At 37.3% G+C, this 26,222-nt stretch overlaps 1 long non-coding RNA gene across 1 annotated transcript in view; it reads left to right on the forward strand.

The window, feature by feature from the left end:
• Window positions 1-280: 280 nt before the first annotated feature.
• LOC129144045 (uncharacterized) overlaps window positions 281-26,222 on the forward strand; it is a 45,298-nt gene continuing 19,356 nt past the window's right edge. The window contains exons 1-2 of the long non-coding RNA XR_008548141.2: window positions 281-416; window positions 1,302-1,368. This is a non-coding gene — a long non-coding RNA (uncharacterized LOC129144045). The remainder of the gene's footprint in view (window positions 417-1,301; window positions 1,369-26,222) is intronic.

Raw genomic sequence — 26,222 nt, forward strand, 5'->3', positions numbered from 1 at the left:
CATTCTGAAGCCTACTTCTGTCATTTCAGCCATCTCAGCCTCAGCCCAATTCTGAGCCCTTGCTGGAGAAGTGTTGCAGTCATTTGGAACAAAAAGGGCCCTCTGGCTTTTTGAGTTTTCAGCATTTTTTCAATGATTCTTTCTCATCTTTGTGGGCTTATCTGCCTTTGATTTTTGAGGTTGCTGACTTTCAGATTTTTTTTTTTTTTTTTTTTTTGGTGGTGGTTATTGTTTTCTGTTTGTTTGTTTTTCTTCTAACAGTCTGGCCACTCTTCCATAGGTCTGCTGTGGTTTGCTGGGGTGCTACTCCTGACCCTAGTTGCCTTAGTTTTTCCCGTACCTGGGGGTATCACCAGTGAAGGCTGTAAAAAAGCAAAGATGGCAGCCTGCCCCTTCCTCTGGAAGCTCTGTTCCAGGTGAGACTGACCTATTGCTGGCCCAAGGGTGCCTGTAGGAAGTAGTTGGAGACCATGGTTGGCAGATCTCACCCAGTTAGGAGGAACAGGATTAGGGACTCCCTTAAAGAAGCAGACTGGCTGCATTTTAGTAGAGCAGCTGTGCTGTGTTGGGGATCCCTTCAGCTCCCAATTGGTTTGGGCTCTCCAAAGGACACAGGGTGGACTGGCTGAGAAGCCTGAATGGCCAAGGTGGCAGCCTGCCCTGACCCTCAGGCACTCTGTCCCAGGGAGAAATTAGGGCTCTGTTGGCTGGTAGAATATGGGTGAGGGTGGCTAGAGGCCCCAGCTGGGAGAACACCAGTGGGAGGGCCTGCCCTGTAAGAAGGAGTGAATCAAGGTCCCGATTAAGGAATCAGTCTTGTCACACCTCAACAAAACAGCTGTGTTGTGTTGGGGAACTTCCTCTGCTCCTGTCTTCTTGGATTCTCTAAAGCCCACAGGCTGGAATGGCTGAGTTGTTCAACCAACCCAGGTGGTGGCCCTCCCCTCCCCTGGGTACTCCATCTTATGGGGAGATCAGAGCTCTGTCCATAAGAGGTGAGGGCAGGCTGGCTGGAGGGCCTGGCTGTATGGTCCTGCCCATTGAGGAGGAATGGATTGGGCCCTACTTAAAGAAGCAGTCTGGCCATAATCTGGCAAAGCCAGTATGCTGTGCTGCTAGGGGGACCATTACTTGTCCCAACTGTTTGGACTCTCCAAAGCCTATGGGCTGGAACAGCTGTTGACCAAACAGCAGAGATGGTGCCCACCCTTCCCCCTGGGGCTCCATCTGGTCTCAGGCAAGCTCCACCCTGTTGCTGGTAGCTGGCTGGAATTCCAAGCCAGTGGGTCTTATCTTTTCAGGTGCCGTGGAAGTGTGGCCTGCAGAACAATGCTGCTCAGCTCCCTGGATTCTGACCACTTCCTAGGGGTATGTGCAGACCTCTTGCCTTGCCTGAGTTGCAAACATGTTTGTTGGAAATCCCAGTGCCGGAGTACGTAAAGCACCTGGGTCTCTGTGCATGCCTGAACAGCTGCTCTGCCAAGACTCCACATAGCTCAGTGTGTTGGACCTAAGGCCCTGGTGGTATGGGCTCACAAAGGGAATCTACTGATCCATGGGTTACAAAGATCCATGGGAGAAGCCTGGTTTCCTGGGGTTGCACAATCAGTCATGGCTTCCCTTGGCTAGGGATGGGGGTTCCCTTGGCAAGAACCTGGGTATTTCATTTGAAGGTGCTGTATTCACTCACCTTTTTTGTTACTCTCTGTGAGTGCTGTGGACCACAGTTGCTTCTAATTGGCCATCTTGGACCCTGCCTGATGTTCTACCTTCCAAATCTTTAAAAACAATTTTCTTAACCATATTCATCATGGTTTTTTAAAAAGTACATGTTTAGTAACCATTATTTGTATCTCATGTGGGTCTACTTTCTTATTTTGCGTATGTGTCTTGCCTCATGATATGTCTTATTACTTTCAATTATTGGTCATTCAAAATTGTATTTGAAAATTATAGAGATTGTTAGACGTTTAGAATGATGTCATGTTCTGCTAGAAATGATTTATGTTTACAAATCCAGATATATATTCAGGAATTAGTGTATTAAGCTGAATATCAGTCCCTGCAAAGCCCTGTCAATTTCTAGTATTACCTTCCTCCTACTGTAGTGCCCTTTAGGGTTCCAACAAAAGACCTGTAGTCCATCAGGATCCTCAATCCTTGGCAGGTCTTGAACCCCAATTTTGTCCTACTAACTATGAAATCTGTTTACATCCTTGCTTAGCTTCTCAGCCCCTCACTTGTGTCTCCTGGAATTGGCAGATATCCCTAGGGGAAAATCAGCCTGAGGTACCTGGTTTAACTCTGGGTTTCTCCCAGAATTTGGCCACCTAATTTTTCTCTATATTTTTAGTCCTTAGATGCTGTGAGATCCATGTTTGCATAAGCTTTTTCACTTCTTTTTATCTGTTCTCAGTGGAATGATTGGTCTGATTACTTTGTCATTACTAGATGAGTGTGTTTTACTTTTTTATTGAATGTCCAAAATATGGTATACTCTCTATAAAAAATCCATATTTATACCTATTCTGATTTTGAATAAGGGAAGACTATTGAATGAATTAATGAAATATGGGGGTTTCACATTTTATTTCTCTGGACAATGTTTTATTTACTTAATTAAAGGTCTCTTTTGTGTATAATGCTCTGCAAACAAACATTTTAATTGTACAGGTATGTTTTAATTTTTTCTATTCTATTTGTAGTTCAAGACTTGACAAAAATGTTATTTTCACCATGAACCTTTTTTTGATATCTCCAGGCAAAATAGTTGTTTTCTCTTTAGGATCTCCATATTTATTTTACAGTCTTGAAATCACTGTAACCATCTCTGTGGTTTATATCTGTTTTATTTCTGCTATACAATTAAGCTTAGGAAGAAGAAATTGTGTATTACCAAAATATACACATTCCAAAATACCTAACTTTTTTTTTTGCATAGAATGAGAACTTAGTATATATTTGGAAAATAAATAGATGGATGAATGAATAATAAATAAAGATGCTGGAGTGCAGTGAAAGGAATGTTAATTGGAATAAGAAGAGGTAGGTTTACTTGTTGTCTCTGCCTTTGGGCAAGTGTTTTAATGTTTTCTCAGTGCCGTTATTTGTGAAACTGAAGTAAATGGCTACCTCAAGGAGTGTTGATCTCTGCCCGTGGACAAGTATTTTAAATGTTTTCTCAGTGTCTTTATTTGTAAAATGGGAACAAATGACTACCTCAAGGAGATCTGAAACTTAAAAACATAAGTGCACATTTATCTTAATGTGCATTGTAGAATAATATACAAATATAAGGTAGCCACTTATATTTTAAAAACCTGTGGTGGTAGGGGTGGGGAATATATGCCTGTAAAGGCATAAAATATCTTGAGAAGAGTACATAAGCAACTGTAGGCAGAGAAACTGGATAGAGGGAAGACAGGTTAGAAATTTGACTTTTTATATTATATACCTTTTGAATTTTGAACCACATGCTTATGTTAACTACTAAAGATAAAACAAATTGGAATTTAAGAAAAATATAGTATATTATTATTTCATTTTGTATCAGAGAACTCCATTCAGCAAAATCACTTTTTGTGCTGATTGTAATGATTGAGATTCTTATCTAAATAATTAATTTTACAGATAAAGATTTATATAGTTGGCAAATTTCTTTGCTTTTCTTTATTTTTTAGAAAGTTCATTGTCTCATTTTTTTCTTTTTTTTTATTATTATACCTTAAGTTCTGGGATATATGTGCAGAATGTGCAGGTTAGTTACATAGGTAGACACATGCCATGATGGTTTGCTGCATCCAACAATCCGTCGTCTACATTACATATTTCTCCTAATAATATCCCTGCCCTAGACCCCCACCCCCCAACAGGCCCCAGTGTGTAATTTTCCCCTCCCTGTGTCCATGTTTTCTTTACTTTTAACATTTGTTTTCTAGCTCAGAGCTTAGGGCATACATTGATTATTTCTTAAATTTGTTATATCACTTAGGTTTGTTAGATTAATACATAAATAGATTTGGAAGGGTCAAAAAGCTAGAGATTTTTGGAATGTGAGGTTCCTTGTCATTTAATAGAATTTCAAGATATTTCCTGAATACTCTGATACAAATAGACCTTTTTTAGAGAAGAAAAGTTAGGGAACTGCAGTTACTCATGTATGCTTGGAGAGGAATATTGTCCTCATGGGTTGACCTTGTAGCACTGGCAGCAATACATGAGACTTAGAGGAGACAGCACTCTCAAACCATCCTAGTCAACCATCAGCTCTAAAGATAAATAGAGTGACATATGAGGCAGACAGAAGGCTTTTATTTCCAGAATTTCTGCAGAGGTTTTTGGAGTAAACATTTTGTGCATTTAAAATGTCTCTTAATATTCAGGAATCTTTCTTAGTCTTTGGTTTTGTCTATATTGTGGCCATTTCTAATTTCACCAGATGACCATGGAAGGTTGGTTGGAATTTGGAATGCAGCCCAGGGAAATACTGCTCACCTAAGTAGCTCTTGTTTAACTTTAGTGGAGGAGAAGGTAAAAATGAATGCCCACTCTGTGGATGAAGGTAGGTTTTGGAGCTCATTTATTCATCTCTTTCCCAGGTTGGCACGAATTAAAATAAAAAAATTAATCTCACTCTGTCTCCAGCTATTGTAAAACAATTTCTGATTTTTGTTTGTCTTTTCTTATTCTTTTTCTCAAACTCTGCAGCTTCACTAAATTTAATTTATGATGTTTTAAACTAAATAAACTGAAAAAGACTTCGAGATGAATCATTTTCTATTTATAATTTGTTTAGGTATCCCAGTTTTTCAATCATATCTCTTGAAAGACTCAGGATTTTTATCATAACCTTTTAAAATTTGGTATATTACCCTTGAGGGGTAAGTGCGATGTTTGCCTAGAATCCTGGAATTTATGAATTTAAACAGCAAAAATAAATAACTACCGGCATTATATTAACAAAAGATTTATAGTCACCACAAAGCTGCAAACAATAAGATGTTGTTATTTAGCTTCAACTTGATTAAAAAACTGAGCAAGTGATTATACATTCATGGCTTTTGCTCCTGTAGCTCAATGTGAAATATAGTATGGGAACCAGTTTTCTAGGTGTTTCGGTTACCTATTATATATAGTTTGGGGTGGTTTGTTACCACCCCATCAGCATTGTTCTGAAGCTGCAATGAGATGGGCAATATAAGGTCTATAAGCAATCAATTATTATGAACTATTATTATTATCTTCCCTTATGATTTCAAGCACATTTATAACATAATAGTTATTTTAACTTGTATTTTCCTAGGCTCCCTGTAGTTTAAACAGCCAGGTTGATGATGATGCCCTTTACTAAAATAGAAGGAATGAGACAAAAATATGTAATTTTGCAAGGAATGATTCTAGAGGCTGTTAAGAATGTGTATGAGCATATATTCAATTGTTCATGTATACATGCATAGATTTAATATATGCAGATGTATTACGAGAGAGAGGGAGAGAGAGAAAGAGAGAGGGAGATAATGAGAGAGAGGTAAGGGGTAAATAATTTCGGAGCCAACTATCCCAGCTGATAATGCATAACTAAGACCTTCATTACTCTTTTCTCTTGAAGACAGAAATTTTACCTTATTCATCTTTATGGTTTCTCTAACACACAACATTATCTGTCAACTTCATGTGGCAGGGCATTCATAATTTTTTTTGCTAAACTGTACTAACATATTCCAGCTAGAGTCAGCATGAGAAATAATCTGGAGACAATTTTTGAAGCTCCTCATTATTTCACAGATTCAGTTATTCCAGGTTAAACCATGCCTTTCATTTACTGAGTGTTCTAAATATTCTTCTTTGCTTTCTCAATATGGTAACAGAGCACAGAGAAATGTACAATGTGAGTATTCTCTTTGTTTTCTAAGGTCAATAACTTCTTTTAGAACTTGAAACAAACGTGTCTGTTTTGTCATTTATTAGTATTGTCCTAATTTATATTTATAATTCATAAAATGTTTTATTAGTCATTTCAGAATTTGATAAAAAAATAAACCTTTTAGGTATCACCATTATACTCATACAATCAGTAAGGAAGCATGCTCAGAGTTTAACCATTCAGCTAGTGCATGGTGGAAGTAGGACTTAAACTTTTGTCTTCCAACTTCAGGATGTGTGCATGGCAAGGGCTTGATCAGGAAAAAGCAACTTTGGGGATGTATATGAATTTAAATCATTCCTATTACCTTGAATAAGTTGAAATGATCCTGCATATTTCAAAATGTCTAATTAAAACACTTTAGAAACATCTTTTTTTTTTTTTTTTTTTTTTTTTTGAGGTGGAGTCTCGCTCTGTCACCCAGGCTGGAGTGCAGTGGCGCTATCTCGGCTCACTGCAAGCTCCGCCTCCCGGGTTCACGCCATTCTCCTGCCTCAGCCTCCCAAGTAGCTGGGACTACAGGCGCCCGCCACCACGCCCAACTAATTTTTTTTGTATTTTAAGTAGAGACGGGGTTTCACCGTGTTAGCCAGGATGGTCTCGATCTCCTGACCTCATGATCCGCCCGCCTCGGCCTCCCAAAGTGCTGGGATTACAGGTGTGAGCCACCGCTCCCGGCCAGAAACATCTTTTTAAATGTACCACCTGTGATTCTTCAGCAACATTTATGATTATTTTAAATACACAGGTTATTAATTCATAATCAAATTGAACTACAATGCTAGTATAAAAAATTGTCAACAAATAAATCTATCATTAAAGGAAATTTTTTTAAAGTTGTTCCTTTGGGGCTAGTTAATGTATAACATCTTGAAAGTAAAATAATTTTAATTCTAGCAAGCTAACAATACTATATCAGGTTAAGAAACTATTTTGACTACAATATTGTCTTTACTCATAAACACCTATCTTGGCATATAGAAAATTTCATTAAAAAGACTTTTTTTTTTCCTTCAGCAATTGATAACCACAGTACAAAGCTTTCTTCCACTGTTATTTTAAAATATAAACCTGGCTTGTAGCCAACACCAACTAACTTGAGACAGAGCGGGAGGTTATTAATGTTAAGCAAATGGAGATTCAATCCTGATTTTCAGAATTTGTTTCTATAAAGCAGAGAATTATACTCAGTATGAAAGTACCATGCTGTTTTTTTTTTTCAGCCAAGCAGAGGTATGCCCAGCATTTTAGAAACCACAAAATAAACACAGAGACTTTTGTACAAAATAAAGAAGGATATATCCATTTATCATTGCAAAGAAGGGTTCAAATATTTTTTAAGTTTCATCATGACTTCTTGTAACACATGGGTCATTTAAAATATATGTTTTTATTTCAAGCTCCTTTTCATTACTGATTTCTTAATTTATTGTGGCCAAATATATACTCTATATGACTTTGTCCCTTTGAAATTTGTTGAGAATTTATTTTGAGGCTCTGTTATTACATACATAACAATTTAGAGCCGGAGGAGAGAGGATCAAAAAACTACTTATCACGTACTATGCTTATTACCTGGGTGATGAAATAATCTGCACATAAAACCCCTGTGATAGGCAATTTACCACGTAATAAAACTGCACATGTACCCCGAAACCTAAAATAAAAGTTAAAAAAAATTTAGAAATATTTTGTCTTTCTCTTGAATTAAAACATTTATTTCACAATGGCCATTTTTATCTCATTTCCCTTTTGCTTATCTTCTTCCCCTTCCTGCTTCTCCTTTTCTCCCCTCTCCTTCTTCTCCTCCCACATACCATACATACATTGTTCTAAACAAACCAAAAGAAGTTGCATTTTACTTACAACAAAAGTTAATCCAATTGCTCTGAAAGAAAATTTAATGATTTATAAAACCCAGGTCAGTCTCAAACAAAAAAGAACCCATGTTACATTTCCACATGACCCACACGATAGGTGCATTCAGGTAGTAGAAGCTTAGTGGTATGGCCAGTTTGCTATGGCACACAGCTCTTTCTTTGTGGTTGATGATGTGTCTACTAACCACATAATATCTTCATTACCAGTATCACAGAGGTATCACCAGGAAAACTACTTGTGTGACCTGTCCTAACACAATAATTTTTATTTTTAATTGTTCTGGATTTATCCTTCTCACAGAAGTTTCGATATTATACTGAACTTCATTCAGGACAAAAGGATGCTTCCCTAGCACAGCAGGGATGTGGTTTTGTGGTTTTAACATGAGTTGATGGACTGGCTATTATTCTAGATGCTGTTATCCATGATCAGGATTTGCTACAGTTGTCATTCTGGACAGCTATTGATTAAAGCCTCTTTGCTTACCAAAAATAGAAAACACACGTTTATTGAGCGAGCCTTCATCCTGTGCCAGGCCTTATAGAAGTGTACATCACAGAGGTATTTAGTCCCCAATTTGTTTTGATAGTTCTGTCTAAACTTTTAAAGAAGAAGCCAATTTGGATAACACAAATGGTCATTGCTCAAGTAAAGCTGAAACACCCTGTCATTTATATGTTCATAAACACTTGCAAAATACTTTCTATGAGTTCCCTAACCCTCAGGATGATGCCAGGGGCAGGTATTATAATTGAGAGCTTCTAGTAAAGGGAGTTGAAGTTTAAAGATATTAAGTGATTTTTCCGAGATCCCTTTAGTGGTGGTAGAGTAGGGTGCTGAGGAATACTGGAAAGGGCATGGCATCAGAGAGACCTGAATTCAACTTCCACCGTCTCTGTCATTTCCTGCGTTACCTTAGACAGGTTCCTGAAATATATCTGATCCTGTTTTTCATATTCCTTGGCTTTGACATGGGGTTCTTGATGGGTTTAAATTAACTAATGAGTGTGGAAGTGTCTGCAACCTGAAAAGTGTTGTCAGAGTGTGAGTCACTCTTATTTAATCTTTAGGTAAGTGATTACAGTGTCACAGACCACATTTCAAGTCAGACAGAACTAGTTGTAACTAGCATGTGCTGCATGAATTTGAGTGTGTTACTTGAGCTCTCTGGGTATGTGTCTCCTCAGCTGTAAAATATGTGTCATAATGCAACCTTGTGTATTGTGAATATTGACCAAAGCCACAGAAGTGAAGCGTGGTGCACAGCTCACAGGAGGCACTTGGTGAATGTCAAGGCTTCTTTTTCTAGAATCAGCCCAGTGTCTGTATTGGGACAGCACCATCTCCTTAGGAGAGCACTGCCTGCATTAGTCTAGCACAGGAGATCTGTAATGGACTATGCGGGCCATTCCATGGATAAGTAATCTGACCTAGAGAGGTGAACTGACTTTTTCAGGTCATAGAGCTAATGGCAGAGTTGAGAGTTGAACTGCATTCTGATTTCAAATTCAGTAATTTTTTTAACATTATTAACATTTTCAAAATTCAATAATACATTTTAAAAATTGTCCTTGCCCTGTAAAAGTGATTTGTATTAAGAGCACATTCGTATATGTAGATAGCATTGCTAGTGCAGGTGAATCAAACCTGAATTGTTCTACATCACAAATAGCCAGTATAGAAGTTTAAGTGCAGAAAGATTTCTTTGTATATCTTGGGGTATTCTCTGTAACAGAACCACAGTGCTCCCTTGGAAACAAGGTGTCCACTTTTAATGTCTACATTTTACTTGATTTTAAATTCTCTATAGCTATTACTTCAGAGACTTATACTTGTTGACAGCTATGTGTAGTGGAAAGAGCCTAGCACTGAGGCGGTCAAGAGATCTGGATTCTAGTTCTGGATTTGGCATTACTTAGCTATTGTTCGCTGTTGGAAATGTAACTACTACTCCTATGACAGCTTGAAATATCTTGAAGTGAATCTGAATGATTTCTAAGTGTATTAGTTTCCTGTTGCCACTGTAACAAATTACCACAAATTTAGTGGTTTAAAGAACGCAATATAAACTCTTACAATTCTGGAGGGTGGTCAGAAGTCCAAAATGGGTTTCATTGGGCTAAAATCAAGGCATTGGATTCTTCTGGAGTCTCTAGGGAAAAATGCGTTTCCTCGCCATTTTCAGCCCTTAGAGGCCCCTGCACTCCTTGGTCATGGCCCCTTCCTGGGATCACTTCCACCTTTTGCTTCCATCATCATCATGTCTCCTACTCCTCTCTGACTTCTCCAATGTCTTTCGTGTAAATACCCTTTTGACTTTATTGTGCTTCCTTGCATAATGTAGGAGAATCCCCTCATCTCAAGATCCTTGACTGGATCACACCTGCAAAGTTTCTTTTACCATACAAGGAAACATTCAGAGGTTTTTGAGGTCAGGATGTGGGCACATCTAAGGGGCATCATTCAGCCTACCAAAGAAACCACAGTGGTCAATGATGGATGATTGGGGAATGCGGTCAGAAAGAATGAACTTATTTTTGGTACCTTCACTTATTTCTTGAATATATGAACAGATAGCAGATAATATAGTGTATGAGATTCAGAGTCATGTAGACCTGCATTAAAACCCCAGCTATACCACTTACTAGCTGTTTGACCTTAGGCAAAAAATATAATTTCTCTGAGTTTCTGCTTCTTCATCTGTAAAATGGGAATAATAATATGAATTCTATATGTCTGTGCGTGTTTTTGTGTGAGGATTAAAATAACATATGTGAAGCGATTAGTACAATAACTAGTACAGATCAAGGTCTCAGTAAATGAGGCTATCACAACTGAAGCTGAGCCTTGCTTCTAACTCAGTGTACTTCTCAGTATTTATCTGTGCAAGGGACCAGTTTTGTTTACTGTTACCTTAATTTTAATATTTTTATCTTTCCCCTCCAGTTATCATTCCCATTTCTTCCCCTGCCTTTTCAATAAGTCCTGTTTAACACACTTGCTATGTGCCTTTGAATGTACATATTTTATGTAAAATCATATAGCATTATTTTATATGTGTGTGTTTCTAATTAAATGGGATGTAAAATACATTTAATGTTTCTTATTTTTTTCCACTCACTTTTGTGTTGTTCAAGATTTGTCCATCCAGCATGTTAGTTTTCCTCTCTGGCTATGGTCATCTAGGGTGCTTCAGTATCCCCTGCCATAGGTGCCTATGCATTTACATGTCCCTGTAGAGAAGTTGGAAAGAGTTGCTCTGGGATATACATCCAGCAGTTGGAAGAAGGCTTATGGTACAAGTATTGCCAGATTGCTCTCTAGAAAGACTATACCATTTCTTCTTCTACCAGAAGAACAAATGTTCTTGTTTAGCATCGGTTTGCTGACATTTAGTGTTTTCTGACTCTGATTTTTTTTTTTACAGGTGATAGTTACAAAGTGGTGTCAGATTTATTTTTTAATTTTTTAACACTAGTAGGGTTGAGCACTATATATTTACTAGTTTTCAGGTTTTTCCATCCTATGGATACAAATAGTATGCATAATTTATATGGATATAAATTATTTGCTCATTATTGGCTTAACTAGCTTTTTGTTTTAGTTGCTTGTTAATTTGTTGGTATGTTTTGAATGTTCTAGATATTACTTCTTTATTGGGTTAATACATTTAAAATTTCTTGTTGAAACCTCTCAGGCTTTTGCTAACTTTATCACATATATATGTATATATATATATTATAATGTTATATATTCTACATATACCCAGATGTAGATATTACATCAATTTTAGGTGCTGTAACTAGCTTTGCCAAGTCATCTGTATTTTATGGATTTGAGGGTTCCCTTAATGAAAAGAAATTCAACGATTTTCCCTCTATGATGTGTAATTTTTTTTGGAGTCTTCTTAAAAAGATCTTTCCCACCCAAGATAAAAAAGATTCTTTCCTATATGGTCTCATTTGGCCTTTCTGAAAAGTAACCAGTTGCAGAAGATGCTCAATTAGGTGAAATTAGTAAATATAGAAGAAGCATCAGTTGATTACTGTAGCAGTTCAACACTAAGGAATATGATGGTTGGTTTGGTTAAATTTTACTTAAAGTGATTCAACTAAAACTTGGGGGGAAAAAATCTTAGGTCAACAATTAGTCGGTACTTAGTCTCTGCCAGGTGTGGACTGAACTATCCAAAGCGTGCTGCAGTCGGAAAGAGCCAATGGGAGAAATGAGGCAAGGGTCATGCTGAGTTCAGCCCAGAATTTGGGGCATGCTCTACAAAACCGTGCTGCCTAGGGCTGGCCACAGAGTCACTGGGGGCAAAAGGACTAACAAAACTGTAAAAGTGTGTGTTGGGGTAACAGCCATTTGAAAATGTTTTAATGGTGATAAGAATGCATGTGTCAATCATGGATTAAGAGAATGATAACACTTTGCAGCAGATTTTAGACACACACTGCTTGCTTATGGCGAAATTCCTAGAAAGTTACCTGTGGAGCTTAATAACTTCTAGTCACTTCCTAGTTACCTGGAACCTTTTTAAAGGAAGAGATCATGTATTACGTGTTTGACTTCCTAACATGCAGCACAACACCCAGCACAGAGTAAATGCTTAGCTAACATTTGCTAATGGGATAACAGCAGCAGATTAGTGCAGGGAGCACCTTCATCATCTGTCTATGCTGTAAGGCCACTCAGTCTGAAAGATTGTGTTGAAATAAGTTCACTGGAAAAAACCCAAAGCCTTCCAAAGAATACTCAGTCACTTTCATGGTTAAAACTGTAGAAAAGTGCAAAGCACCTAAAGCCATAGATGAGTTTTTGAGCCTAGGTAGCTGTCACCTAGCACTGGCTTCAAAGGAATGACATTATGTAAGACAGAGTACAAATTGGGGATGGGAGTGTGGGTGTAAGGGCAAAGGTAAAGGAAGGAGGTACCTTAAAGGAAAAAGAAATTAGAGTACCTTGAAGGACAAAATTAGAGTACCTTGAAGGACAAAATAGATGGTTCTGTATCAGTGGATATTCAGACTTCTGGGCCTCTTGGACTCTGAGAGTGTTTCCTTTACATTTATCGCATATGGCAGTTCAGAAGCAGTAAGTACATGATCTTTGTTGTTGTTTTTAATCAACTTTATTTTTAGAGCAGTTTTAGGTTCACAGCAGTACTGAGCAGAAGGTACCAAGATTTCCCATGTACCCACTGCTCCCACACAAGTATAACCTCCCCCACTATTCATATCCTCCTCTAGAGTGGCACTTGTGTGACAATTTATGGACCTCCATTGGCACATCATTATCACACAAAGTTCATAGTTTGCATAGGGCTACCCTTGGTGTTGTGCATTCTATGGGGAAATGCATAATGTCAGGTGTCCATCATTATGGCATCATACAGAATAGTTTCACTGCCTTGATAATCCTCTGTACTCTGCCTGTTCGTGCCTCCCTTCCTTTAACCCCTAGAAATCATTATTCTTTTACTGTCTCCATGGTTTTGTACTTTCCACAATGTCATATAGTTAGAATCACATATACCCAGCATTCTCAAATTGGCTTCTTTCACTTAGTAATATGCGGGTTCTGGTGGATTCGGATTTCCTTACCTCTTTCTTCTACTGCCTTTGGCTTATCTGCCCTGAATCTCTTCCTATAAACTTTCACCTTTGCAAACTTTTTTTCTCCAGGCAAAATCTTTCACCTCTGGAAGCACAGTGTGTTGCCTCTTGGAAATCCAGTCTTATTCCACAAAAGAGAAGTATGTAAACATAGCTGTTTATTAATTCTCTCTCTTTTTCTCTCTTTGTCTTCCTCCTCCCTCCCTCTCTCTGTCTCCCTCTGTACCTCTGTGTTTCTCTCTGTCAGTTCTGTAAGGATCAGTTCAACTCTCTTAAAATACCCCGGCTGTCCTCATGTGGACATCTGCTGAGAAGCACGATGTCTTCGAAATTGATGGCCAAGTGGTTAAAGAGGAATTGGTGGAATTATCACCTGGCTCCCACCAATGGGCTTCTTGTGAGTTGCCTTCATCTCTGGCTGCTGCCAGGACTTTGACCTACAGTCACAGCTTTACCAGGTCTTTGGTTTAATTTGATAGACTCAGCTCGTTTCCTGGTGCTGGTAGCATATGAGTAGTTCTTCCTTATTTTCTTGTCTCAGTACCAAGGTCTGTAGTCAAAGGAGAAAGTAAAAGCAATTTCTTCATTAAAGTGCATGAAGCTTCTCCATGTAGAGAGTTGATAGCTCTCTTTGGAATGGAAAGAGCTGCCACCTGTTGGATTGTTTCTAGATGGGATCAGGATGGTCCTTCTCTGGTGTCCAGATTGACCTTCATCCTGGGCACCAGAGAGTCTCTGTGGGCTCTTTCTGCTGTTGCTTTATTTTTCCTCTAGGACTGGCCAGAATTCATTTTTTGAAGTTAGAAAAATAACACGTGTTTATTTGTACAGCCTTTAAGAAAAGCAGATAGTGAAATAAAGAAAATAAAAGTGACCCATGAATTTCAACATACTGTCATACTGTTAATAGTTTGTGTTGTCATCCTATATGTGTATATACTTCTTAGAATCATTGTATCCCATTGTAGATTAGAAGTGGTTTTATACCACTCTTTACACAAAACAGCATATTGCAAGAATTTTTCTATGCTATGATGTATAATTGACATCATGTTTTTAATGTTATTCAGCATTTCTCATATTGGCATTGGTGCTTTTGCACTTGGATTTCCTTTTGTGAGGATAGGAGGATTTGAAAGGTCTTCCTTTGGTTGGTTTCTTGTTGTCATGCAATCCTCAGCCCAAATACCACCACCTTAGCATGGCCTTCCTTTGTCCTCAATCTAAAGAGTCTCTGCCACTTGTCATTTCCCATGCCATAAGTCACTCATCCTCTGAAATGATCTTGTTCACTTATTTGTTTGCTTGTGTTGGCTCTGCCCTGTGTAGAATATGGGCTTCCTGAGAGCTGAAACCTTCTCTATCTTTATTACTACACATCCTCGGGGATTAGAATAGTATGTGATGCAGATAATTTCCTCAGTAGATATTTGTAGAGTGACAGACTGAATCCACTCAGTTGCTGCACCAATGTACCAAATGCATTCAAGCAATTTCTTATTGCCAAGATCTCAATTGTACTGTTTTTTTCTGATTATTTTATCTGATTATTAGTGATATTGAGTGCCTTTTCAATATATTTTCAAAATATTTTATTTCTGGGTTCTCTATTATGTTTCATTGGGCTCTCTATTCTGTTTCATTGGTTTGTTTTCCAGAGACAAGGTTTTCCTCTGTCACCTAGGCTGGAGTGCAGTGCAGCAATCATAGCTCACTGCAGCCTCGAATTCCTGGACTCAAGCGATCCTCCCACCTCAGTCTCTCAAAGTGCTGGTATTACAGGAATGAGCCACCATGCCAGGCCCATTTATAATACTTTAACATTACAAGAATGTCTTTGTGCAGTAGGACAGATCTTTTTTTCCTCTCAACATTTTAAATTGAAACATTTTAAACATCCAGATAAGTAGAAAGAATACAGCAATGAACACCCACATAACTTTGATCAAAATTAAAAGTTGGTTAATATTTTGGCACACTTTCTCTCTGTACACTTTCTTTGATGAACCATTTAAAAGTAATTTGAAGACTTTGTAATACTTCATAATTAAATATGGTATTAAAAAGAGTTTGAACTTAGTTTGTCTTGCAGGCTGTGATTTAGTACAGTTCATCTATTTTGTGAACCATAGTACTCTTTTGTAAGTAATGGCTTTTATTTTAAGTATCAATTTCCCCATTTTGACCAGCTGCAAACAGGAATATTTATTTATTTTTAAAACAACTTCATTGAGGTGAAATTGATATATAACAACTGCACATATTTATTATATACAATTTGATAGGTTTCAATGTATGCATATACTTATAAAATCATCACCACAATCAATGCAATAGATATATCCACCCTTCCAGAAGTTTCCTTGTACCTCTTTGTTTGTTTTGTAGCAACATATAACATGACATCTAGCCTCTTAACAAATTTTTAAGTGTATGATACTGAAACTTTATACCCATTGAATAACCACTGCCAATTTTCCCTTCCCTCAACTCTTGGCAACCACCATTCTATTCTCTGCTTTTATGAGTTTCACGATTTTAGATTCCACATATAAGTGAGGCCATGCAGTATTTGTCGTCTGTAACTGGCTTTATTTGTTTAGCATAGTGTCTTCAGGTTTATCCCTATTGTTTCAGATGACAGAACATTCTTCTTTTTAAAAGCTAAATAATATTCACACACATTTTTATCCATTTTTGGATATTTATGTTATTTCCATATCTTGACTATTGTGAATAATGACTATTGTGAATAATGATTATTGTGAATAATGAACTTGGGAGTGCAGCTATCTCTCCAGGGTCCTGGTTTTTCTTCTTCTGAATGTATACCTAGAGGTGATATTGCTGGATCGTGTGGTAGTAATATTTTTAATTTTTTGAGGAAGCTTCATAATGTTTTGCATAGTAGCCACACCCTTGTACATTCTAATCAACAGTGTACAAGGGTTCCAATTTCTACAATCATTATCAACACCGTTATTTTTTAAAGTTTTTTTTTTTTTTGATGGGGTCTCACTCTGTCACCCAGGCTGGAGTGCAGTGGCATGATCTGGGCTCACCACAGCCTTGATCTCCCCAGACTCAGGTGGTCCTCCCACCTCATCCTCCTGAGCAGGTGGGACTATAGGTGCAAACCACCACACCCAGTTAATTTTTGTATTTTTAGTAGAGATAGGGTTTTGCCATGTTATGCAAGCTGGTCTTGAACTCCTGGGCTCAAGAGATCTGTCCACCTCGGCCTCTCCAGGAGCTAGGATTACAGGCATGAGCCACTGTGCCTGGCCTATTTTTTTTTTTTAATAGTAGCCATCCTAACAGGTGTGCGGTGATGTGTCACTGTGGTTTTAATTTGCATTTCTCTGATTATTAGTGATATTGAGTGCCTTTTCAATATATTTTCCAAATATTTTATTTCTGGGTTCTCTATTCTGTTTTATTGGGCTCTCTATTCTGTTTCATTGGTCTATATGTCTGTCTTTATGCCAGTTCCATACTGTCTTAATTACTGTAAATTTGTATTACATTTTCAAATCAGGAAGTGTGATGCCTCCAGCTTTGTTCTTCGTTCTCAGGTCACTTTGACTATTCTGGGTGTTTTGTGCTAAGCTCTTGGCTTGACTTCATGGACCATCCAAGATATGCAACCCCATAATTAACACATTTTCTAGTTTCCCTATTTAAAGCTTTAGACATCTTGGGGCTTTGCTGATCCTGGAGAGACTGATCCTCCCAGGGCTAGCCAGTTTTTAGAGATACTAAGGGATTCTCCTGCAAGTGTGCCTTTCATATGCAAACCAACCAACCTGGAGCCCACACCCCACCACTTTCTCTGTTGGCTCTCACACTCTGGGCCACTATCCATCTGCGCTACTCACCCAAAGGCCAAATACCGGAAAGTAAGAACAATTCCTCTGCCTCAGAGCCCACTGAAATTATTCCAGCTAGCCAATCCTAAACCTGCTTGCCCTGCTAGTTCTAGTTCACAGTTGCTCTGAATAGCATCCTTGACTGTAACTGGAACCACCTGGAGGTGGAGCAAGGCTTTAAAACACTCACACTCAGCCTCAACTCTAGACTTACTAAATCAGTCTCTGGTGATGGGTCAGAGCTTGAGTGTAAGGATTTTTAAGGAGAACCCCAGTTGATGTTTAAGAGCAGCAAGTATTAAGAATTACTTATTTAGTCTTTTGACTTCTAAAGGAGGCCTCCTACTAGACTCTTTACTTTAGAAAAGCTCTGGTCTTTGACCTCTGTCTGCTTACTTCATAAATGCCTTCAAAACTGAAGGTTGCCACCATGGCACATGTATACCTATGTAACAAACCTGCACATTCTGCACATGTATCTCAGAACTTAAAGTATAATAAAAATAAATAAATAAAATAAAAAGCAAAACAAACAAAAATCCCTGAAAGTTCATTCCCTTTGTTGGCAAATGCTATTAGGAAAAAAACAGCTTCAATAACTCCACTTAACTCTTTGGTCTCCCACCTTCCCTTGGAATTTGGTCTTTAAGATCACTCATGACAAATTAGTCCATTTTTAATACTGCTTTTAAAAATATTAAACATTTTTAAATCCAAAATTTTACATTTTTTTCAGCACAAATCTTTGTCTGCATAGATTATTCAGATTAGTCTACCACACTCCCCAAATCCTCAGCCTAAGTTATTGCCAAAACTCGTATCTGCTCATTCTGCCACTTGCTTCTATTCTCAAATCCATTTAGCAGTGCGGCCATAGCAGACAGTTCCAGCAGCTGCTATGTCCTCTGTTGAGAGTCTTTCTCCTTTACTTACTCAGGTTTTTGTTCAGGCTATGTAAGGCTGCCTCTTTTGCCCAAGCACAGCTTATAAATTCAGAGGAGCTAAAGTCCCTGAGGGGAACTCTCAACCAATGGAAACTGGGTTGTTAAATAAATACTCCACATTGTCCCTCAAAGAGACAATTATGAAATGCACTCTATATAATTCTTCAGAATATCCAGTTTGGGATTGATCTCCAGTTGCTCACAATAGTAACCAACTCATTAATTCGCCTTTTTAGCTTTGTCCATGTGTTACTCTCCCTTTCCCTGGCTTCCTGTCACCATTTCCCAAATAAACTATACACATCCAAGTCTTTCCTTGTTGGAGAGAGAAACCAAATAAAAACACATTATCCCCATGGGAACCTAAGACCTTACCATTTCTTTCATCATTTCAATTAACCTTTAAAAAACCTCCATCATAGTCATGTTTATGTTAGAAAATGCATACAGTGTTCTCAATGTATGAATTTGATTTATTTATATAGCTGGATTTCAACTTTATTATAACAAATTTTATTGTGAATTTTATATTTCAAATATATGTTTATTATTTATTTTATAATTAATATATTACCAAAATTCATTTTATAATAAATATTTATATTAATACCATTATTTATAACACATTTAATCAATATTTAATAAATAATACATATATAAAGTTTATATTTACAATAAATATTAATATAGTAAACTTTATATATAAAATTTATTTCAAATATTTGAAAAATAAATTTGATTTCACCATAATTTATAATTTATTATGAATTTCTATAAACTCTATATTGCCATCAATAAATTTCCATAAATTCTATACTGATATCTATATATTCTATATTGATATCACTTTCCACAGGAAAATTCATTCGTATATTACCAAATAAATTACCAAACATAGCCACATGATGGCAGTGCCTGCAAGCGCTTATCTCTTCAGTGTAGGCATGATACATCCATGATAACACTGCTGTTCCTTAATCTGTGTTTGAGGTGAACAGGCCGTATCTAGCAAATGCAAGCAGAAATATCTCTGCAAAATCTGTATTTATAACTTCATCATTGTCCACCCCGCTAGGACTAGCCGGAGTCATGACATACATCCAAATGTTAGGCTTTCTTGCTCACTCACAGGGGCCTGCAGACCTGGGCAGGTGTCCCCCTAGCCAGACCAGGTTCTTCCTCTTTACTACTGATTTTGTTCCATCACCAAGTATTACTCTGTGGCTTATGTAGGAGCTGTGGGCAGCGCTATGCTGTTGGGAGTTAGACAATTAATTGAGCATACATGTCAATTCATTGCTCAGGAATCCAGGCAGAAATTCACTTGACTGATAGTCAGATAGACAGAGTAAACACATTTTTTGTTGGTATCTCTGCTCCGATGAGAATTTTTATATGTTGTTTGATCCAAATCACCTTAGAAGTAGACACTTAGACTGAGAGCCTGGAACTGATCCACTAACTTGTAAGATACCTGGGCTGGTAATAATCCCTTGCATATTGTTCCATTAACTTTACCTAATCCAGGGGTCAGCAAACAAGAGATGGGCCAAATTTATCCCACTGCCTACTTTTGTAAATAAAGTTTTATTGGAACACAGCCACACTCATTTGTTACATATTGTCTATGGTTGCTCTGGAAGAATAGATTTGACAGAGACTTATGGTATGCAAATCCTAAAATATTACTATTTGGCTTTTAAATTTTTTCAGAGATGGAGTTGCCTACATCTGGAGGGTAGTGGATGGCCTCAAGCGATCTTCCTGCCTCAGCCTCTAGAGTAGCTATTACTCCTGGTGCATGATAACATGCTTGGCTTATTTAGCCTTTCATGAAAAAAGTGCAAGAGTTTGAGCAAAATGTTAAGGATGAGCCTCTCTAGATATGCAATTAAGGATTAGTCATTTTTGTCTTTACTTGTCTTTATTTTTTAATTATTTTGTTGTAAAATGATTACCTGCTGAACTAGACATATATATGAGTATATACATTCATATTTATATATTGGTATGTTATATATAATTAGCTCTTAACAAGAGAGTTCACTTGTCCCTTGAAGCTTTGAAGCCAGGCATTGACTTCTCTTCTCTACTTATGAAAGATCATATTTTATGTGTATATATATACATATATATATGTATATATGTATATATATATCCATAAAACACACACATACACACACAGAGTTTGGACTATATAGTTATTTTTAAGTAATAAGGATCAGCCAGATAGGGACTAATTTTATTTCTAATAGAGGCGTATACAGCTCTTACTCTGAAGCTTTCCAAAGTGTGACTACTAGAAAGATAGAAAAAAAACGCTCTCTTCAGGTTATGATTGCCTAGAAGCTCCTTGACAGCGACGGTCTTGCTTTCTGCATTTTTGGGCCTGCTGCAGGGCCTGATAGAGGTAGCCATGCAGGCGCCCACCATGGCTCTTTCCAGGCCAATCACTGCTGCCCTGAGATGATGTTTGGGGAGCAGCACATCCAGGGGGACGCAGCATGCCTGGCTGTCACCGCTCATCTGTCATTGGTTTAAGTGGAGAAGCTGAGCTTCCCCAGAACTAAAGCCAGCCACAGACTCCTGCAGGCCAGGCAGCAGGCACCCTGCCCTTCCTGCCCATTCCTCAGTTGCCACTCTTAATCAGAAACCAAGTCTTGAGTTAGGGACTAAGTTGCATTTAAAAGGAAGTGAACATACCTGCTCTACAGCACCGCAGGTGCAAGAACAGTTTTCAGTTGCCTCACTCACCCCTTGGTCTCTTTCCTCACTCTACTTTTCTTTGTTCCCCATTAAAGGAAGAAAAAATAAAAAAGCTGAGGGAGCTAGTTATTTCCACAAATGAGATGGTGCAACAAAACTAAACTTGAATGTAAAATTAATCCATGCTATTGTTGAAGAGTTTGCTAAGACATGCCTGAATCATCTGATGTGAGTTTGAGGATGGGTGTTGGGTGCAGGGGTGAGAGGAGGTCAGAAAAAGCCATAGATACTGCACAGTCACACCTTAGCAAGCACAGTCCTGTCAGATTGCTTTTGTCTTCTGTATCTTGGAAGGCTTCACGGGCTTTCTTCTTGATACCTCTCCCAGTTGGCTTTAGTTTTTTTAGTTTAGTTTTTTCTTTTTTTGGCACAGAAGATAAAATCCACAGTAGAAACATAAAGCTCTAGAAACCAATAATATTTTTAAGCATTTTCTTCTAGTTAGAATTCCTGGGTTTTTTTTTAGTGTACAGCTTTTGACATTTTAAATATGTTTCCCCCGTCTCCATGACTCCTACCTCCCACCACAGGCATACCTAAAGGTATTGCAGGTTTGTGCCAGACCACTGCAATTAAGTGAATATTGCAATAAAGTGAGTACACAAAACTTTGGTTTCCCAGTGCAACATGGAACTTACGTTCACACTATACTGTAGTCTACTAAGTGTGCAATAGCATTATGTCTAAAAACAAAATTACATACCTCAATTTAAAAATACTTTATTGCTGAAAAATGTTAATAATCGTCTGAGCCATCAGCAAATTGTAATCTTTTTGCTGGTGGAGAGTCTTGCCTCAATGTCAGTGGCTGCTGACTGGGGTGGTGGTCACTGAAGGTCAGGGTGGCTGTGGCAAATTGTTAAAATAAAATGACAGTGAAGTTTGATGCATTGACTTACTCTTCCATTACAAAATATTTATCTGTATCATGAGATGCTATTTGGTATTATTTTACCCAGTTTTAAAAAAAATGGTAGTCAGTCCTCTCAAACCCTGCCACTACTTTATCAACTAAGTTGATGTAATATTCTAAACCCTGGGTTGTTGTTGCCACATGTTCATACCATCTTCACCGGGAGTAGATTTCATCTCAAGAAACACTTTCTTTGCTCATCCATAAGAAGCAACTCCTCATCCATTCAAGTTTTCTAATGAGATGCAGCAATTCAGTCACTTCTTCGGGCTCTAGTTACAATTCTAGTTCTCTTGCTATTTCCGTCACATCTCCAGTTACTTCCTCCACTTGTGTCTTGAATCCCTCAAAGTCATCTATGGAGGTTGGAATCAACTTCTTCCAAGCTGCAGTTAACATTGATATTTTGACCTCCTCCCATGAATCAGAAATGTTCTTAAAGGCACCTGGATGGATAAGTTTTTTTCAGAAGGTTTTCAATTTACTTTGCCCAGATTTATCAGGGGAATTACTACTATCTATGTCAGCTATAACTTCACAAAATGTATTTGTTAAGTAATGAAAATTGAGAGTTGAAATTATTTCTTGATCCATGGGCTACAGAATGCATGTTGTGTTAATAGACATGAAAACAACATTAATTTCCCTGTACATCTCCATTAGAGCTCTCAGTTGACCAGGTACATGGTCAATGAGCAGTAATATTTTGAAAGATATATATTTTTTCTGAATTGTATGTCTTAACAGTGAGCTTCAAATATTCATAAACCATGCTGTACACAGATGTGCTGTCATACAGGCTTGGTTGCTCCATTTATAGACCATAGGCTGAGTACCTTTGGTATAATTTTTAGGAGGGGTCTTAGGATTTTCAAAATAGTAAACAAATGTTGGATTCAATTTAAAGTTACCAACTACATTAGCCCCTAACAAGAGAGTCAGCTTGTCCTTTGAAGCTTTGAAGCCAGGCATTGACTTCTCTCAACCTATGAAAGTCCTAGATGGCATCTTTTCCAATACAAGGCTGTTTCTTCTACTTTGAAAATCTGTTGTGTAGTGCAGCCACCTTCATCAATTATCTTAGTTAGATCTTCCGGATAACTTGCTGCAGCTTCTACATCAGCACTTGCTGCTTCATCTTGCACTTTTCTGTTATAGAAACAACTTCTTTTCTTAAACGTCATGAACCAATCTCTGCTAACTTCCAAGTTTTCTTCTGCAGCTTCCTCACCACTCTCAGCCTTCACAGAATTGAAAAAAGCTATAGCCTTGTTCTGGATTAGGGTTGGGCTTCAGGGAAACTTGTGGCTGCTTTGATCTATCACTAAACTTTCCACTGTTACTAAAGCTGTCTCCACTAAAATGTTAGTGATAAAAGACCACAAAAACTTTCTTGCTATTAGTCATTAGGATGTCTCACTTTCTCATCATTCATATGTTCACTGGAGTAGCACTTCTAATTTCCTTCAAGAACTTTTCTTTTTCATTCACAAGTTAGTAACAGCCACATGAGGCCTATCTCGGCTTTACATGCCTTCCTCACTAAACTTAATCATATCTAGCTTTTGATTTAAAGTAGGGGATTTGCAACTTTTTCTTTCACTTGAGCACTTGGAGGTCATTATAGACTTATTAACTATCCTAATTTCAATATTGTTGTGTCCTAGAAACTATGGTTGCCCAAGGAGAGGGAGAATAGCAGGGGAATAACTGGTGAGTAGAGCAGTGGGAACACACACATTTTTAAAGTTTCTGTTTGTGGTACACCAAAACAATTCCAATAGTAACGCCAGTGATCACTGGTTGCAGATCACCACAGCAGGTATAATAATAATGAAAACGTTTGAAATATTGTGATAATTACCAAAGTGTGACACAGAGACTTGAAGTGGACACATGCTGTTGGAAAGATGAAACTGATAGATTTGCTGTACACAGAGTTGCCACAAACCTTCAATCCGTAAATACACAAAGTCTGTAAAGTACAATAAAGTGAAGTGCAATAAAATGAGGTCTACTTGTACATATGTATGTATTCATATATATATATGAATACATACTATATATATATACACACTATATATATACTATATATACACACTATATATATACACACAACATATATATACACAACATATATATATATACACAACATATATACACACACACACACACACACACACACAAATCTGTGGCACAATGGATGTTTAGAGTTTAGAGTTTATTTGAGGAAGAAAACATGAATTGGAAAGCACCAAACCCAAGGAAGTTCAGCATTAGGATGACAAAGCATCAGAGGCAAGTATTTATAAGGCAACTGTGGAAGCAAAATAGAGAAATTACTTTAGCAGTTACAAGATTGCCTTTTTTAGTTTACCTTGTTGGAAAGTCTCTAGTCATGTAATCATACTTTATTTCACTGCTTATGACTGAGTCGGGGCAGAAAAACTTCTACCTCCATCCTTTTAGAGTCCTTGGTGGGAGAAAAATTGACATAAGTAAGATTAAGAGGAAAGACACATAAGATGTTTTACATGGCATGAGAGCCATGTAAAGAAATGAAGACCCAAAGAAGTGTTTAGAATTAGTTACTCGTATAGTGGATTAAACAAAGAACAATTGGCAGTGAAGAAGTAGCTAAATTATTTGGAGAGGCTTAAAAGATAAAACTATTTTAACAAGGTCTGTACAGAATTCTCTTGGTTTCAACTTCGCATCCTGAATACAAGGATATTGCCTTTCCTTCTAGTATAGAGAGTGTGTCTTTTACATGGGAGTTTCATATTCTGCTTTTAAGAAACAGCATTATGATCAAACCCTGCTTTTTTTCTAGTGTCTTTAGCTTAAACATTCAATATGGCAGAATAGCATATTTTAACTCTTTCAGTTGGCTGAGCTTAAGCTTTTTTTTCTAACATAAGCATTTGCCAGAAATTACCCAAGTTAACTTTTCACTTATGTTTGCAGTTTAAGTAAGGTTAAGGCTATTTTTAAGGCCCAGTTAATTTGTTTGCTCAGGGATTTTTCATGCTCAGTGTCCATTTTATTTTATTTTTTAAATTTATTTTTTAATTTTTGTAGGCATAGAACAGGTATGTATATTTATGGGGAACACGAGATACTTTGATACAAGCATGCAATGTGTAATAGTCACCTCTTGAAAAACTGGGTATCCATCTTCTCAAGCATTTATCATTTTTTGTTTCAAACAATCCAATTACATTCTTTTAGTTATTTTAAAATGTACAATTAATTATTGACTATAGTGCCTGTGCCTGTGGTGTATTACTCAAGAAATCTTTGCTCAGCCCAATGTCCTTCATAGTTTCCCCAGTGTTTTCTCTTAGTAGTTTTATAGTTTGAGGTTTTGAATTTAAATCTTAATCCATTTTGATCTGATTTTTATATAGAACAAGAGTAGGGGTCTAATTTCATTCTTCTGCATATGGATATCCAGTTTTTCCAGGACCATTTATAAAAGGGACTATCCTTTCCCCAGTGTATATTCTTGACACCTTTGCTGAAAATGGGTTCACTGGAGATGTATACACTTATTGCTAGGTTCTCTATTCTCTTCCATTGGTCTCTGTGTATGTTTTTATGCCAGTACCATGCTGTTTTGGTTATATAGCTCTGTAGTATAATTTGCAGTCAGGTAATGTGGTTCCTCCAGTTTTGTTCTTTTCACTCAGGATAGCTTGGTTTCTTTTGGATCTTTTGTTGTTTCATATAAATTTTAGGATTGTTTTTTCTATTTCTGTGAAGAATGTCCTTGATATTTTGATAGAGAGTCTATTGAATCTGTAAGTTTCTTTAGGGAGTATGGACAGTCGATTCTTCAAATCCGTGAACATGCAATATCTTTCTATTTTTTGAGTCCTCTTCAGTTTCTTGCATCAACGCTTTATGGTTTGTGTTGTAGAGATCTTTTACTTCTTTGATTAAGTTTATCCCTAGGTATATTATTTTATTTGTAGCTATTGTAAATGAAATTACTTTCTTAATTTCAGGTTTTTTGCTATTGGTACATACAAATGCTACAGATTTTTGTATGTTAATTTTGTGTTCTGCAAACTTATTAAATTTGTTTATTAGTTCTAAGAATGTTTTTGTGGAGTCTTTAGGTTTTTCCAAATATAAGAGCATATCAATTGCAAACAAAAATAACTTGACTTCTTCCTTTTCAATTCAAATGCTCTTTTTCTCTTTGCTTATCTGAATGCTCTAGCTAGGACTTCCAGTACTATGTTGAATAACAGTGGTAAAAGTGGATATGCTTTTCCAGTTCCAGGTATTGGAGGATAGGCTTTC

Source organism: Pan troglodytes, chromosome 1 (genome assembly GCF_028858775.2).
Source record: "Pan troglodytes isolate AG18354 chromosome 1, NHGRI_mPanTro3-v2.0_pri, whole genome shotgun sequence".
Taxonomy (NCBI): domain Eukaryota; kingdom Metazoa; phylum Chordata; class Mammalia; order Primates; family Hominidae; genus Pan; species Pan troglodytes.